The 19,339-nt window shown below is 34.9% G+C and overlaps 1 pseudogene; it reads left to right on the forward strand.

Annotated features, from left to right (window-relative positions):
• The first annotated feature begins 10,509 nt into the window (after nucleotides 1–10,509).
• Nucleotides 10,510–14,076, forward strand: LOC118888360 (annotated as a pseudogene).
• Nucleotides 14,077–19,339: the final 5,263 nt, after the last annotated feature.

The following is a 19,339-nucleotide window of genomic DNA, read 5'->3' on the forward strand; positions in this document are numbered from 1 at the left end:
GATCAAGGGATCAATCCAAGAAAAAGATATAACAATTGTAAATACATATGCACCCAACATAAGAGCACCTCAACATAAGGCAAATGCTAACAGCCAAAAAAGGGGAAATCAACAGTGACACAATAATAGTGGTGGACTTTAACACCCAGCACATCAATGGACAGATGATCAGACAGAAAATCAGTAACGAAACACAGGCCTTATATAACACATTAGACCAGATGGACTTAATATTTATATAGAGCATCCCATCTGAAAGCAGCAGAATACATATTCTTTTCAAGTACACATGGAACATTCTCCAGTATAGATCACATGCTAGCCCACAAGGCAAACCTCGGTAAATTTAAGAAAATTAAAATCATATCAAGCATCTTTCCTACCACAACACTATGAAACTGGAAATAAACTACAAGAAAAAATCTGCAAAACCACAAACGTGGAGGCTAAACAATATGTTACTAAACAACCAATGGATCACTGAAGAAATCAAAGAGGAAATCAAAAAATACCTAGAGACAAAAAAACAAAAAATGAAAACACAATGATCCAACACCTATGGGATGCAGCAAAAGCAATTCTAAGAGGGAAGTTTCTAGCAAAACAAGCTTACCTCAGGAAACAAGAAAAAGCTCAAATAAACAACCTAAACTTACACCAAAAGGAACCAGAGAAAGAAGAACAAATAAAACCCAAAGTTAGTAGAAAGAAAGAAATCATAAAGATCAGAGCAGAAATAAATGAAATATAGACTAAAAAAAACCCACACACAATAGAAAAGATCAATGAAACTAAAAGCTGGTTATTTGAAAACATAAACAAAATTGATAAACCTTTAGCCACTCTCAGCAAGAGAAAAATGGAGAGGGTCCAAATTGATAAAATCAGAAATGAAAAAGGAGAAGTAACAATCAACACCACAGAAATACAAAAGATCATAAGAGGCTACTGAGGCTAACAATACAAAAAAACAAATAACAGTCTGTTGCAGATATTCATGCAACCTGTTATTCTTCCGATTCTATGACAGACATACTTTTGAGTGAAATATAAGTACCATTTGGCCACCGAAAAAATCTTTACAGTCAACTGTGCCAAAAGATGGTATACAGTCTACCCTCTGTATCCACAGTTTCTGCAGCTGCAGATTCAACTGATCATGGATTGAAAATATTTGAAAAAAAATTCCGAAAAGTTTCAAAAACCAAATTTGTATTTGCTGTGCACTGGCAATTATTTACATAGCATTTATATTGTACTTACAACTATTTACATAACATTTACATTGTCTTAGGTATTTATAAGTAATCTAGAAGTGATTTAAAGTATATGAGAGGATGTGCATAGGTTACATGCAAAAATTATGCCAATTTATATAAAGGACTTGAGCATGCATAGATTTTGCTGTCCATAGGGAAGGGGTCCTGGAACTAATTCCCTGAGGATACAGAGGGACAACTGTATATTAACACTGAAAATGTCTGACACTCACTATGCAAACATCCTCCTTGAGCTTTAACTCAGAGCCATGACTGAGTTTAAGACTTCTTTAAAGTAGGGTAACAACAGAATTAGGGTTTCATGGGCCCATGGATAAAAACTCTAATACTCTTCAACAGATTTAGGGGAGAATCCATAAGTATCAACCAATTTTTAAAACAGAATTGAAGTGACTACTGCAAATTTCATAGCAATTTTTTAATTCAATGAAGACAGAAGAAATTTGTTCATTACAGCAAAAAAGGGTAAATTTCACACATTTCCAATATGGAGTCATCATATATTTTCATAAGGATAAATGAAAACATATTCGAGCATGTTACTTTACTTAATTAGGATTTATATCCCACTTATTCCCCCCAAATCTTGAGGCTGTTCTATCATAATTTACAATGGAATCAGCAATGATAAAAATATAACTGGAACCCTGTAAAAGAGGACATATAGGGAAGAAGAAAAAATGAGGAGATGTGTAGCTTTATTTAGTGTTCATTTTTTTCAGAAAAGGAAAGTAAGAAAATTAATAGACAGTTTTTTTCTTGATTTAAAACCTATTACTAAAATTGAGATATAATTGACTTAAAACATTGTATTAGTTTTAGGTGTACACCATAATAATTTGATATATGTATATATTTTGAAATGATTAACACAACAGTTGACATCCATGTATAGTTACCAACTATAGTATCCACATATAGTTACAAACTTTTTGCTGTGATAAGAACTTTTAAGATCTACTATTAGCAACTTTCTGATATATAATATAGAATTGCTAACTATAGTCACCATGCTGCATATCACATCTCCAGGACTTATTTATCTCATAACTGGAAGTTTGTACCTTTTGATAACCTTCACCCATTTGGTCCAGACCTCTTCCCCCACCTCTGGCAACCACCAATCTGTACACTGTATCCATGAGTTTAGGGTTTTTTATTGTTGTTTGTTTGTTTGTTTAGCTTCCACATCTAAATGAGATCATACAGTATTTACCTTGCTCTGTCTAATTTATTTCACTTAGCATAATGCCCTCAGGGTTCATTCATGTTGTCACAAATGTCAGAATTCACTTCTATTTTATGGATGAATAATATAACTATATATCATACATTATTAATATTAATTTAAATTATTAACTAATATTAATTAACATTATTAACTATATAGTGTTTTGTTATATATTATATGTATAGAATATATATCTCTCACATTTTATTTATCCATTCATCCATCAATGTAAACTTAGGTTATTTCCATGTCTTGGCAATTGCAAATAATGCTGCAGTGAACATGGGAGTACCCATATGTCTTCAACAGTGATTTCATTTCCTTTAGATAAACACTCAGAACTGTAATTAATGGACCATACTATAGTTCTCTTTTTAATTTTTGAGGAACCTTCAAACTGTTTTCCATAGTGGCTGTGCCAATTGACATTCCCACCAACAGTGCAAGAGGGTTCCCTTTTCTCCACACCCTCTCCAGCATTTATTGTTTGTAGATTTTTTGATGATGGCCATTCTGACCGGTGTGAGGTGCTACCTCATTGTAGTTTTGATTTGCATTTCTCTAATAATTAGTGATGTTGAGCATCTTTTCATGTACCTGTTGGCCATATGTATGTCTTCTTTGGAAAAATGTCTATTCACATCTCTTGCCCATTTTTTAATTGGCTTGTTTGTTATTTTTGTATTGAGTTGTATGAGTTCTTTATATATTTTGCATATTAACCCCTCATCAGATATATGATTTGCAAATATGTTCTCCCATTTCATAGGTTGCCTTTTCATTTTGTTGTTTCCTTTGCAGCTTTTAGTTTGATGTAATCCCAACTGCTTATTTTTGCTTTTGTTGCCTTTGCGTTTGGTGTCAAATCCAAAAAATCATTGCCAAGACTGATGTCAAGGAGCTTAAACCTTATGTCTTCTTCTAGAAATTTTATGATTTCAGGTCTTACGTTCTAGTCTAATCCATTTTGAGTTGATTTTTGTGTGTGGTATAACATAGTGGTCCAGTTTCATTCTTTTGCATATGGCTGTACAGTTTTTCCAAAACCATTTATTGAAGAGACTATCGTTTCCCCATTGTATATTCTTGGCTCCCTCATCATAAATTAATTTGCTGTATATGCATGGGTTTATTTCTGGGCTCTCTATCCTTTTCCATTGATCTATGTGTATTTTTATGCAATCATCATAATGCATTGATTACTATAACTTTATAATATAGTTTGAAATCAGGAAGTGTGATGTCTCCAACTTTGTTCTTCTTTCTGAAGTTTGCTTTAGCTATTCAGGGTCTTTTTGGATCCATACAAATTTTAGAATTGTTTGTTCTATTTATGTCAAAGGTGTCACTGGAATTAAGATAGGGATTGCATTTCATCTTTAAGTGCTTTGGGTAGTATGACCATTGTAACAGTACTAATTCTTCCAATCCACGAGCACAGGATATTTTTCCTTTTTTTGTTCTTCAATTTATTTCATCATTCCTTTTACTTTTCAGTGTACGGGTGATTAACTTCTCTGGTTAAATTTATTTCTAATTCTTTTATTCATTTTGATGCAATTGTAAATGGGGTATTTTTTAAAAATTTGTTTTTGATAGTTCATTAATTAGTGTATAGAAATGCAAATGATTTTGGTGCATTGATTTTGTATCCTGGAAATTTACTGAGTTTGTTTATTGGTTCAACAGTTTTTCGGTGTATTCTTTAAGATTTTCTATATAAAATAAATAATCTGCTAATAGAGACAGTTTTACCTATTCCTCTCTAATTTGGATGCCTTTCATTTGTTTTTCTTGCCAAATTGCTCTGGCTAGGATTTCAAGTATGAGGTTGAATAGAAATAGCAAGAGTGGTCATCCTTATCTTGTTTCTGATCTTAGAGGAAAAGATTTCAGCTTTTTACCATTGAGAATAATGATAGCTTTGGGCTTGTCATAGATGGCCTTTATTTTGCTGACACATGGTGCCGCTATACCCATTTCATCGAGAGTTTTTATAATGAATACATCTTGAATCCTGTCAAATGCTTTTTCTGCATCCATTGACATGATCATATGATTTTTTTCTTCATTTTGTTAATGTGGTGTATCACATTGATTGATGTGGATGTTGAACCATCCTTGCATCCCTGAAATAAATCTCATTTGATCATGGTGTATGATCCTTTTAATGTATTGTTGAATTTAGTTTGCTAATATTTTGTTGGAGATTTTAGCATATACAATCATCTGGGATATTGTCCTGTAATTTTCTTTTCTTTTAGCATCCTTGTGTGGTTTATATTAGGGCAATGCTGGCCTCATAAAATGGCACCATTCCCTGAAGTGATAGCCAGCTACCTGGTGGCAGGTTGATTACATTGGACTGTTTCTGTTATGGAAAGGGCAGTATTATTTTATTGTTATGGAAAAGACACTTACCCTGAATATGGATATGCCCTCCCTGCATGCAATGCTTCTGCCAAAACTACCATCCTTGGGCTTACAGAATGCCTTATCTCATGGTATTCCACATAGCACTACTTCTGATTGCCCTCCAAAATGTGGATCAGACTCACCCAATCGTTTAAAGGCATGAATAGAATAAAAATCTGACCTCCCTCAAATAAGAGAGAATTCTGCCAACTGATGACCCTCATACTTAAACTGTAGTATCAACTCTCCCATGGGTCTCCAGCGTGCCAGCCCCACTCTGCACATTTTGGACTTGCCAGACTCCATAATCTTATGAGACAAATTCTTTTTTTCTTTCTTCCTTCCTTCCTTCCTTCCTTTCCTTCCTTCCTTTCTTTCTTTCTTCCTTTTTCTTTCTTTCTTTCATTCTTTCTTTTCCTTCTTTCCTTCCTTCCTTCCTCCCTCCCTCCCTCTCTTTCTTTCTTTTCTTTCTTTCTTTCTCTCTCTCTTTCTTTCTTTCTTTCTTTCCTTCTTTCTCTCTGCTAGCCATTTGTCTTGTAGTAGGTGGCATAACTGTGCTTCCCTCTTCCAAAGCGTTGCCCTTGCAAAGGGCTGAGATGGTGGCATCATGCCTTTGCTGTCAGTGATACAAATTGCATCTGCCTACTCTACGAGAAATAAAACAAGCTTCTTTCCCTTGTGATGACTTAATTGTCTTTCTTGTCCTTCAAGGTTAGCCAAAGATGTGGTAAAGGCATCAGGTACATGTCAAGAATGACACCACCACCAGCAACAAAAGTTGCAACAAAAGAACAACATACATGTTCTATGATACACACACACACACACACATCCTATTGGCTCTGTTTCTTTGGAATGTCTTCATTAATACAGTACTAACTACCATCTAATATATGTTTCAACTTACTTATATATTTGATTTATATTTTTGTGATCACTATAATACAAGCTCTGCAAGAGCAGTGATATTTTCTCTCCTTTTATACTAAGGTAGCCCAACTACTGATGTATAGCAAGAATATACTGTTGAATATATTATTAAATGATTGAATGGGACATTAGCTTTTAGTCACCTCAAATATTTGTTTATTTCTTATTACAAGGCAATCATATATCATACTATAATTTCAAAATATAAACCTAAAAAAGCCAGAAGTCAATATTCTAAAATATGATGAATTTAATTATACATTGTGGGAATAAAAGAATATAAGGGTTTTTTTCTTCTTCATACTGTTTTAAAAAACCAATTTCAAAATATTGTTAATGTCTTTAGAAAAGATATGTTTATTTGAGAAATTTTACACAGGTGTGTGGGTATGTACGCCCACACAATCACCATACACCCATGGAGCCAAAGGAAAATAGCCCAAATACGGACACATCCTGGCAAAATAAAATATTTCAAATATTTACAAAATAATTGTTTATGCACTGAGACCTGAAAAGCGAGTTGCTTCATACAAACAGAAAAACATAAGAATCAAGCTGTCCTCAGATTTATTCTTTGGCAACATTCTGTGCAAGACATAAAGAAAGAAATATTCCGAGAATCTGAGCAGATAAAATTTGGAACACAAGCAGTTCTACCAATCAAGTTGTTTTAATGAATGAAGACAGCAGAAATCAAGCCTGAATCCGTAAGGAATTTGAAAATAAGCTATCTACTTATCTTGAAAATAAAAATTAATTAAAGACATAAATCTATTAACTGAGAGAGGAAACAAAATAATGGAGAAGTTATAATATGGAAGAAGTTCTAGTGAGAATATAAATCAGGTATAAGTAAATTTTTTAAATAATCATACATTTTGGTTACTAAAATGGATGCAAACAATTCTGGGGGTAATAGACAATAGTTTTATAACAACAAAATTTTTTATATTGGTTGTACTGTATATTCTATTTCTTCATGCCTTTGGTATCATCATTGTGATTCTGCTTTCAATCTATTGCCTGATTGAAATTTCAATCTATTGCCTCACACAAATGTGCTCCTTTCTATTTTGTGGGCTAGAGTCTTCCAACTGTGACAAGATTTTGGAAGTTGTGGATCTTTTTTCCCATTGCCTTTGGTTACAGGTGCATTACTTGAGGATTTAATTTGTTGGAAATTTGACCACCCTACCAATGAAGAGAGTTTTTCTATGAGGTTCAGAAATTTTTACACAAGTTTAAGAATGAGGAGAAGCCGTGGAGAACAAGATGATCAGTGTTTCCTTTTGAAAACAACAATTCCTTAGGTCTGATTTTTACCTCTTCTCTAAAGGGACAGTTTAGTTTAATCCAAAATTACACAGTCCTGGAAAGAATTACCAGAACATTGTAACTGGTGTTTCATCGTTTTGCTTCTTAATTTGTATGCTTTTCTTGTCGTTGCTTCCATTTTTTCCTATGCAGTCTTCTGAGAAATACATGTTCAATATCCACATTATGTTTAAAAAAAAGACTACTGATTACTCAGTTTTCTCATTTCCAGGAAGATAGAATTATAATATCTGATTTCTAAAGTTTTTTGCAATTCTAAAATACTATGATGATTATAGTTTGACAGATATATTTTTCATTTACTATTCAATGTATTATATCATTATTTCTATAAGTCATCCAACCTTTCAGTTAATTCAGTTCACAGAAAGAAATGTGTGGAAAAGAGACACAGTTGACTGGATTTTTCAATTTTCACTTTTCAACAGGTTGTATTTATATCATGGTGACACAGTAAAAAGAAAGGTAAGTAAAAATAATTATGTTAGGTGAAACAGAACTGGTTATAGAAATTATATATATTACATATAATACAGAAATTATAATATATTATATAATACAATATAGAAATTATAATATATAATACAGAATATAAATTATAATATATAATACAGAAATTATACATTATATATAATATATAATGCATTATTTATACTTATTATATATAATATATATAACTCAGTCTTTTTTCTAACTTTGATAATATTATTAATGTAAAAGTAATATGTGCTAAGGGAAGAAAAATTTGAAAATACAGATAAGCAAAGGTAACAGAGTAAATGAAATAGGAAAAATCTATTTTAATTCCAACATCCAGGGATAATCATTATTGTTTTATGGTGTATTTTCTCCAATCCTTCTCTCTCTTTTATTCCCCACCCCTGGCATACTATGCATGCAATTTTGTATCCTGGTCAATTTTCTCAATATTATATTATGATGTTTTTCATGCCAATAAAATTAGATGTTATCCTTATATCTCTTCCATTAATAGTCTTTTGATTTGATGTACCAATAAATAACATCTTCTATTTTTGATATTTTAGTTTGTCCCAATTTTTTCAAGTGAACCAGCTGTAATGTATATTTTGAGAGAGCTGAAAAAATTATTCTGACATGTATCTCCTGGCTTTAAACCACTGCTTTAGTCCATATAGTATCTATTGAAGTAAAAAACATATAGATGTAGTTATAGAAATTATATATGTGTTTCCTAAATCACTATTTATCCTAAGATTCTTGACTGAATAGTAACTCTTTTTCATTCCAGTTTGATATGCTCTATTTATCATATACTAAATAACTAACTTCTCTTTGTCCTTCTATAATTGCTGTTTTGTTCAATTAATCTGTATGCTCATACTTGCAGTAGTATCACACAATTTTTATTATAGCTTTATGCCAACTGATTTTACATTGTGTAGGCAATTGCTATAATTGTTAGTGTACACATTGCAGCAGGAAAAATCAACCATGATAAACAGTTCATACATATGATATGTGAGAGTTAAGATTGGTAATGTCCTGACAGACACACTGATAGCTAGCAAATCCCTTTACTTTAATTCATTTTGATGTGACATTTTTACTGATGGTCTTTGTACTGTTGTGTTACTTGGGCTGCTGCTCTCAATTAAGAATGACAAGCAAGAAGAGTCTCCCTAGATGTAGAAATGCAGTTCTCTGGAGATAACTCTGATGGTGAATTTAAACCCAGTGAGTCAAGAACATGGTTTTTTACTCACTAGTCAATTCAAGGGTAATTTTGAGAAAGTAGAACTCTTTAAATATTTTCCTATGAGTATCTTTCCTGGTTTTGGAATATAATAAATGTTAAGAATAATGTTTAGTTTGGTTCCAAAGTATGGCATTCAAAGACACTCAGAAGTATTGAACAAAAGGCATTATTTTTAACCTTGTCATTCTATCAGTAATAATAGAGCACAGGAAGATGAATAATAAAAACAGAGAAATAATATGATGAAAGAAAAAGATATAATGATTAAATAATTGAATTTTTTGTTTGTTTGTTTCTTGAATGTGACCAAAAAAAAGCACAAGACTTAATAAGATGTGATCTTAACATCTTTATCCATAAGGACAAATCTGAACTATAATGTGACCTCAATTTTTTCACTAAAAAAATCAGGTCCTGAGCCTAATTACAGCTTATATATTTGACTTTAAAATGCACTTTTTGTCCCTTGGGCTCCAGCAAAAATGTGTTCAATGACAAAAGAGAGAGCAAAAGAAAGAATAATGAGGAAAAAAAATCAGAGAAGTTATATTTGTCCTTGAAAAATTGGAGAAATGTAGGTAATGAGCTAGCTTTTACTGGACTAGGTGATAGTGTATACACTTTTACATTGCTTTTCTTAAATATAAAATGGTCTGTCATAAACTATTTTAGGTTTGAGACCCTATCTCTAATGTTCCACTTCAGGTTGAAAGATTTCTCAGTTCTTACTGCTTATTGGGGATTCAATAATAGGACAAATTTATTCAAAAAGAGTAAATTGATCAACGGTATCATTAGACAAAATGTACAATGGATAGAATTTAGACCAATTATACAAATTATGGGCTTGCTTTTTTGAAAAAACAAAAACATTAAAACTATAATAAATTAAGGTAACTAACCATGTATGAGCTCATAAAGTCATACATTAATATTTCTCATTATACATAGCACAATTCAAAAAAATATTATTTTTGTAAGATTGGCTTTGGACCCCTGTCTGAGGAACTTCAGTTGTTAAGTACCTCATTTTTGTTATAAGCCACTTGTTTCGTGTCACTCTCAGCCTACCAATAGTGATACTATTGGCTAGGAATTTCTAATGTACTCACCTAGGCCCACAGATATTTTCCCAACCAAAGCCAGTGCTGTGGCTGGACAGGCCCTTGTGGTTCTTATTATGATTGCAAGATGCACATCAGCAAAAATCCATCAAGGAACTTTGGGGGAAAAAAATGATCTATTACTCACAGGTCCTGGAGGGTACGTGGCACACCCAAGGGCTACACAGCAAAGTCATGAGCAGAGAAAGAGAGAGAGAGAGAGAGAGCGCCAACCTGGGGCTCTGTCCTTATCAGGGTCCAAAAGGGGGGTGCCTAAGGCCTCACAGGTTCACTCTTTATTGGAGAATTTAAAGCATAAGAGTGGGAATTAGAGCATGGGAAGGAAAAAGCAAGGTCACTCTCAGTAAACCTAGGTTACTCAGGGTTTTCTAAAAGGGAAACCTCATGTGTGGGGCAGCCTGGTTTTTTACTTAGCTGAGCTGTGTCATACAGCTGGCAATATGTTTATTCGAGATGGATGTCTTTGAAATGGATGCCTCGGCAATCAAAAGCTTAATATCAGACACTTACGTTACCATCAAAAAGCTTAATGTCAGGCAGTTGCACTACAGCAGTTATGCTGATGAGGCAAGTCACCTTTGCAAAATAGGCATTAACGACAAAGCAAAAGAAGGACATTGGTATTTTTAGGACACCTATTATTCTCCACTCTATTCCAGAATGCCCATTACCACTGGAATTCTCTCTAAATCCGACTTTGATCATGTTCTCCACTGCTAGCTCTCTTCTGTTGGCTCTTAATTGCCTAGAGAGTAAAATTCAAACTCATCCTGATAGCATGCAATGTATACACCAATATCATGAAATATTTTTGATTACCTAATAGCCCTTTTATTTTGATGCATTTCCTAGCTGTTCCGTTTGTCCAAAATGTCCTTCTTCCTCTTTAGCCTTGATCGAATTCAAATTAGGGGCAGATAACATTTCTATTCATATGGCAAGGTTTATTCAACTCTTGATGCAGAATAAAACCCTTTGCTTGGGCTTCCCTGGTGGCGCAGTGGTTGAGAATCTGCCTGCTAATGCAGGGGACACGGGTTCGAGCTCTGGTCTGGGAAGATTCCACATGCCGCGGAGCAACTAGGCCCATGAGCCACAATTACTGAGCCTGCGCTCTAGAGCCTGTGCTCCGCAACGGGAGAGGCCGCGATAGTGAGAGGCCCGCGCACCGCGATAAAGAGTGGCCCCCGCTTGCCACAACTAGAGAAAGCCCTCGCACAGAAACAAAAACCCAACACAGCCAAAAATAAATAAATAAATAAGTAAATTTAAAAAAAATACATTAACTCATAAAAAGTCATTCCAGAACAACAACAACAAACCCTTTGCTTATGCTATCGTAGTATTTTTTTTACTTCTATGTTGAGTTCATCATAACCTAAACTCATTATAATTTGTCATAACTATGCCTGCCCTCACCACTAGGTTGTGAGCACATTGGGAAATGGACCATATTGCATTCATCTTTGTAACTCTGTAAACAAATGTAGATTTGTGTACATAGAAGGACATTATGTTTATTAAGTAAACAGTAAAGTTTATAGTGCAATCAATTCTTATAATATGACAGATTATGGTGTGGGATAAAATAAGACAATCTTTTACTTAATCCAAGTGTCTTTATTACAAAAGAAGCCTCGGTTGCCAAAGACCAAGGATTACAATTTCTAATATAAAATTGTAAGCATAAAGCATGTTATACAACATTCTTATAACACCAGGACATAGCACAGTGTTCAGAAGATAGTACAGGCATACCTTGTTTTAATGCACTTTGCTTTATCACTCTTCATAGACAGTGTTTTTTACATAATGAAGGTTTCTGGCAACCCTGCATCAAGCAAGTCTGTCGGCACCATTTTTCCAACGGCATTATTATTTTTTTATTGAAGTATAGTTGATTTACAATGTTGTGTTAGTTTCAAGTGTATAGCAAAGTGATTCAGTTATACATATACCTATATCTAATCTTTTTCAGATTCTTTTCCCTTATAGATTATTAAAGAATATTGAGCAGAGTTCCCTGTGCTATACAGTAGGTCTTTGTTGGTTATCTATTTTATATATAGTAGTGTGTATATTTTAATCCCAAACTCCTAATTTATCCCTCCCCCTAGCATTATTTTTTAATTAAGGTATGTACATTGTTTTTTTACACATAATGCTATTACATACTTAATAGACTATAGTATAGTGTAAGCATAACTTTTATATGCATTGGGAACCAAAAATTTGTTTGACTCACTTTATTGCAATATTTGCTTTATTGTAGTGATCTGGAACCAAACTCATAGTATCTCAGAGGCATGCCTGTAGATGGCCAATGAATAATTGTTGGTAATTGATATGTGCCCTAGCATAAGTTGATGCAAGGGTAAAAATGAACTTTAAAAAACAATAAAAGCACATGTACTTGCTGAATTGAATAATTCACCTAAGAAAATGTAATTGGATTAGTTATGTTTGTTAAAAGTAGTTATTTCCTCAAACATTATAATATTGAGACTATATCAACATGATGTGGGATATAAGAATCATTCTAGGTATTTCTTCTGAAAAGGGATTTAATACAAGGTATTATTAAGTGCTTAAAACCATTGCAAGGCTTGGAAATCAGTTGTGGAGCACCAGCAGCTTTCAGATTCACTACAGCAATTTTGGTAAAAGTGTAGGAAACAAGTGAAAATGTCACACTTTCCCTGCAGCTCTAACATATGTGACTTACAGGGAGGGAAGGAGACTCTGGCTGACTGTGACAATTAGTCATGTCTGGTGAACCCAATATCAACACTTGTTGCCTCCTGTAATAAGGACAAACGACGTCTTTTACTCTTCTGCTTTCTAAGTCTCTTTCTGGTGCATCTCATTGGCAGAATCTAAATTATATCTAGAACCTTACTGGCAAAGAGGTGAAAATGGTTCATTAGGGCAAATCGCGAGTCCTTGCATGACAATGCAGTGACAACTGTTTCACTTAAGTTTGAAGAGCAGGACCCCAGCGAGGCCCTGAGCAGCCCCACCGCCGCCGCCGGCCTTGTTACCATCCCAGCCCGGGAGGAGCCGCAGCTGCGGGCCGCCGGCCCCAGTCACCATCACCGCAGCCACGAGCAGCGAGACCCAGCAGCCGCCCGCCGCCCCCGCCCTCAGCGCTGCAGACACCGAGCCGGGTCTGACGGGCAGCGGTGCAGGGAGCGGCGGCCCAGGCGGCCTCACGTTGGCGGTGCCTGCAAGCGGCGACAGGAAGGTCATCGCAACGAAGGTTTGGGGAACAGTAAAATGGTTCAATGTAAGAAACAGATATGGTTTCATCAAGAGGAATGACACCGAGGAAGATGTATTTGTACACCAGACTGCCATAAAGAAGAAGAACCCCAGGAAGTACCTTCGCAGTGTAGGAGACAGAGAGACTGTGGCGTTCGATGTTGTTGAAGGAGAAAAGGATGCGGAGACAGCAAATGGTACAGTCCCTCGTGGAGTTCCAGCGCAAGGCGGTACATGTGCACCAGACCGTAACCATTATAGAAGCTCTTCACATCGCAGGGGTCTTCCACGCAACCACCAGCAGAATTACCAGAATAGTGAGAGTGGGGAAAAGGATAAGGGATCGGAGAGTGCTCCCGCAGGCCAGGCCCTACCGCAGGCGAAGGTTCCCACCTTACTACACGTGGAGACCCTGTGGGCGACGACCACTGTATTCCAACCCTCCTGTGGCAACCAGGGTGCAGGGGAACAAGGTAGACCAGTGAGACAGAATATGTATCGGGGTTATAGACCATGATACCACAGGGGCCCTCCTGGCCAAAGACAGCCCGGAGAGGACAGCAATGAAGAAGATAAGAAAAATCAAGGAGATGAGACCCAAGGTCAGCAGCTGCCTCAACGTCGGTACCGCCGCAACTTCAATTACGGACGCAGACGCCCAGAAAACCCTAAACCACGAGATGGCAAAGAGACAAAAGCAGCCTATTCACCAGCTGAGAATTCGTCTGCTACGAGGCTGAGCAGGGCGGGGCTGAGTAAATGCTCACTTATCATCTCTACCATCATCCGGTCTAGTCATCCAACAAGAAGAAATGAATATGATTAAGAAATGAACAAAACATTGGAGCCGAAGACCTTAAGTGCTTGCTTTTTGCCTGTTGACCACATAACCAGAACTATCTGCGTTATCTATGCAGCATGGGGTTTTTATTATTTTTACCTAAAGAGGTCTCTTTTTGGTAATGAAAAACATTTTTTTTTAAAGCCTTGTTTTTCTCAATACACTTTTAAAGGTTTTTAAATTGTTTAATATCTGGTCAAGTTTGAGATTTTTAAGAACCTCATTTTTAATTTGTAATAAAAGTTTACAGCTTGATTTTTTTTCAAAAATGTCAAACTGCAAGCACCTATTAACAAAGGTCTTAAAAATTAAATTAAAAAAATTAAAAAAAAAACAGCACGATGCAAAAGAAGTCTTAATAATGAAAACATAATTATGGAAGTTTAAGGTAATTAGGAGATAATATCAAGAAGTTAAAAATAAATACCATTTTCAACCTAGCACACACATACACGAATGTGTGTGTGTGTGTATCCTTCAAACAAGAAATGGAGATATAAGAGCAATGACCTAAGGTTTCAGCAGCACTGTATCTTTTGTTTAAGGAGAGATCCATGAGTGGATATGAAGATTAGAAATAGTCTAGTGCTCAAGGTTTTACTGTCTAATGGGAAAGTCAAATCCTATTTAAATTGATAAATCTAGAAAATAATGAACATTCAACAAATCCAACTCTAACAGTAAAAGCATATATAGTAAGATCAATAGAATAAGAATAATATGAACATTTTAATCTGGAAAGACCATATTTTTGTTATTTTAAAATTTCTCTTAATATTTAAATACAATATCCATATACAATATACAATGTACAATATTTTATTGATGCATAAATCATAAGTGTACAGTTAGATGAATTTTCTCAAAGTGAATATATGGATAACCATCATTCAGGCCAAGAAATATAATATTTTCAGCAGCACTGAAGCACAGTCACCCAAGAATGACCATTATCTTGACTTTAAGCATCACGAATTAGTTCTCCTTGGTTTTAAACTTTGTATACATTTATATACATACAGTAGAATGAATACATAAGCTTTAGTATATTCAAAGAATGGAAACCAGCAATGAGAATGAACACACTAGGAAAGAAAGGGAAGAAAGGGAAGTCCTGGGCTATTGAGTTTACATATAGTCAACTATATTAGCTATTGCCAAATGCTTTTCCAAAGTGAATCTAACAGTTTATTCTCCTACCAGGAGTATGTAGGAAATCAGCTTGTTTTACATCCTAACCAAAACTTGGTACTATCTGCTTTTAAAATTTTAACCATTATTATGAGCATTTAATAGTTTCTCAATCTGATTTTAGTTAACATTCCTCTGATGAATAATTGATGCTGACTACATATTAATATGTTTATTGGAGATTTGGAATCATCTATATGGAAGAACCTGTTCAAGTCAGATTATCAGTCTTTTAGTAAATTGATTTGAAGAACTTCATTATATATCTTGGAAGGAAATCCTTTATTGGATATATGTATTGCTTCTTTTTACCAGAGCAAACATTGATCTACTGTGCAATTCTCCATCATACCTGCTCTATCATTTTCTTCCCATATGTGCTGCCAAATCTGAATTTCATGTCATCATCACATAGCTATTAAATAAATCCATACTCTCCCAATTTCCAGGGCTTTATTTTTTACTTCTCTGTTTATAGCATTACAATTTTAGTTCTAATAAAATCTCATTTTCATCATTGCATTTTCCAGCTTAAGAATTAATAAGAGTTGTGCTGTCAGAAGGGCAAGAAATTTTATTGCCAGAAAATCCTGTGAGAGGGGAAAAAAGGTAGGACAGGAAGCTGGAGAAGAGGGAAAGAGCTGTTATTCTACACTGCAAGTCTGGGCTCTGTGAAGGAAAGAATTAGCGAGGAAGAGTCTCAGACTGCAGCACAGTTTTAGGAAAATTTACATCAGGCTAATATGGTATCCTGGGACCAAAGTTGCCCTGTGAGATTAGTCCTATATCTCGTAGGAATGGATCTGCCTTAGTATCACTGTGACTTTCAGTCATTTACTGGCAGCCACCTGTGGGTGCTCCTGGGGTCTTTTGTCTATTACATGAGATCTTAGAGCTGCACTTTCATGGTTGACACAAGAGCTCATTATAAATGACCTAAACAAATCAAAAATCTCCAGTACTTCACAATCTTGGCCCACTTTTTTTTTTAAATCAAGCTTATCACTTACTACCCCCTTCCACAAAATTCTTGTTCCAGTCCTTACTGCGCCTTTCTCTTATTCCCCATCTCCTTAGCTGCCATCTTTGTCACTGTTCCTCTATTATATGTTGTACTCATTGACTATAATATTTTTGCACTACACTTCCACTTACTGAAGGTCAACTCTTTCATCAGTTGCTCAAATTCCATCTTCTCCGTTAGCTCACTGCTCCAATGACCTTTACTTTTTTTTAATTCTCTTTAGCGTTTATATTCCAAATCCTTTATAGTATTTGATTTCTTGTTGTTGTGTTGGCGTGCTACTAGATGTATAATTTCCTTAACTTTATATGTTAGCTGAGAGAAAAAAATTGGAGGATTATATCTTCTACAGTGTTTTCATGTTCTAGGAATGAGAGCTCCTCATATGTGTACTCCTAGCACCCTGCATGTCTCCTATAGTGGCATTTACCAAACTGCATTAGATTCATTTGATCATTCGATCTATTATACCTATCACACATAACATGCTCAAAATATATTTATTGAACAGATTACTGAATGGTTCTAACTTTATAGTTATTTTATTATTTCATCTTCTATGTACTTTGTGTTTTAGTAACATACATTCAACTGTGATTTAATTTTTCTCAGATTTATAACTCATTTGGTGCCCAGCATTTTGGAGTGATATCACTGAACCAGAGAATGCACCTTTATTGATGAAACCTACATCTTATATCTATTTTTATTGTCATGCTTTCAGTGTAATTGATTATAGGGATATCTGATTTTTACATACCTTTTTTAGATTATTGTCAAACTACTAACATTAGTGAACTTTATACTCTGGATTAATAAAACGCAGGAAATGACTTAAGAAAAAATATTTCATAGGATAAATTTTGAATATTTCCCATTATTCTATAATAAGAGTATAAAATTCTATTAAATGATCTAACCTCCCTATTTACTAAAGTAAGCCTAGTCCAGAAGTTGTGCAGATTCTACCTTAAAAGATCACTAATGGATACTTCAAAAACAAACAAACAAACTCATTGAAAAAGAGATCAGATTTGTGGTTTCCAGAAGTGGGGGGAGGGGGAAATGGATGAAGGTAGTCAAAAGATACAAACTCCCAGTTATAAGATAAATAAATAGTAGGGATGTAATCTATAACGTGATGAATACAGTAAGCACTGCTGTATGCTATGTATGAAAATGCTTAAAAGAGTAAATCCGAAGAGTTCACATCAAATGGAAAAAGTTGTTTTCTATTTCTTTAATTTTGTATCTATATGAGATGATGAATGTTCACTAAACATATTGTGGTCATCATTTCATAAAGTATGTTAAGTCAAATCATTGTGCTGTATACCCTAAACTTACACAGTGCTGTATGTCAACTATATCTCAATAAAACTGGAAGAAAAAAATGGTATGTAATGGTATGTACTAGAATGCTATGAAAAATCAACAATAACACCAGTAATAATTACATTTGCTTGAATAACATAAGGTCATCTTTAATGAGAGCATGAAAACAAAAATAAAACAAAGAAACAATAAACTCAGCACATTTCCATTTCCATAGCCCAAGACAAAACAACACTTGACTATTTTGCAAGAACTTTCATAGTTAAAACCCCCAATATGACTTCTAAGTTTTTATTTTAAAAACTTGTATTTGACTATAGTAAGAATAATGTAATTAAATCAATATAATCCAGTCAATATCCTCTGACTTATTTTCATTTCCAAGGATGAAAAACTCTGCACGTGAGTAAATATTAGCAAAGTTGAGCACAAAGTTATATATGATGAAATCTAAATGTGATTAAATTTATAAGCAATCTCTGCTTTCTTGCAGAGAGAATAACATCAACATTGTACAGACATTTTAGAATTAGGTTGGCTAATAACTCAACCGGAAATTAAATATGCCTGATTTTGTTATTATGGACATGGAACAGACTTATGAAAAATATGGGAAAATATGTGTCTCTGATGAACAAAGGGCATCCTTGCTTTCTATAGTGTGGTAGGCAGACTAATTGTTCCCCCAAAATGTCCAACCCCTATTCCCTTGAACTTAGATTAGGTAATTAAGGTTGCTAAGTAACTGACCTTGAGAGGGGAATGTTATGCTGGATTATTGGGGTGGGGTGGGGGGCAATATAAAGGGTTCTTATATGTAAAAGCAGGAAAATCAGAGTCAGAATGATATAATGTGAGGAATACTCAACTAGCCATTTCTTACTTTGAAGATGGAAAAGAGCCATGAGACAAAGAATGCAGACAGCATCCAGAAGCTGAAAAATACAAGAAAACAGATTGGGTCCATAATGGGATGAATGGTGGCCCCCCTCAAAAAATATGTCTATGTAAAATCCCTGTACACTGTGTAAACTGAATGTTACCTTATTTGGAAAATATAATTTTTCAGATGTAATTAAACTACAAATCTTGAGATAAGATTATCCTGGATTATCTGAGTGGGTCCCAAATCAAATGACAAATGTTCTTATAAGATAAAGAAACAGGGAGATTTGAGACAGACAAAAGAATAGAAGACAGTGGAGAGGAGAAAGCAATTAAAGATGAAGGCAAAGATTGAAGTGATACAGACACAAGCCAAAGAACATGTGAAGCTACCAGAAGCTGGAAGAGGCAAGGAAGGATTATCTCCTAGAGCCTCCAAAGTGAGGGTGGCACTTCCTGACACCTTGATTTTGTATTTCTGGCTTCCAGAATATAAAAGGATAAATTTTTGCTTTTTTAAAAAATTATTTATTTTTATGGCTGTGTTGGGTCTTCGTTTCTGTGTGAGGGCTTTCTCTAGCTGTGGCAAGTGGGGGCCACTCTTCATCGCGGTGCGCGGGCCTCTCACTATCGTGGCCTCTCTTGTTGTGGAGCACAGGCTCCAGACGCGCAGGCTCAGTAATTGTGGCTCACGGGCCCAGCTGCTCTGGGGCATGTGGGATCTTCCCAGACCAGGGCTCAAACCC

The sequence above is a fragment of the Balaenoptera musculus genome, chromosome X (assembly GCF_009873245.2).
Source record: "Balaenoptera musculus isolate JJ_BM4_2016_0621 chromosome X, mBalMus1.pri.v3, whole genome shotgun sequence".
Classification (NCBI taxonomy): domain Eukaryota; kingdom Metazoa; phylum Chordata; class Mammalia; order Artiodactyla; family Balaenopteridae; genus Balaenoptera; species Balaenoptera musculus.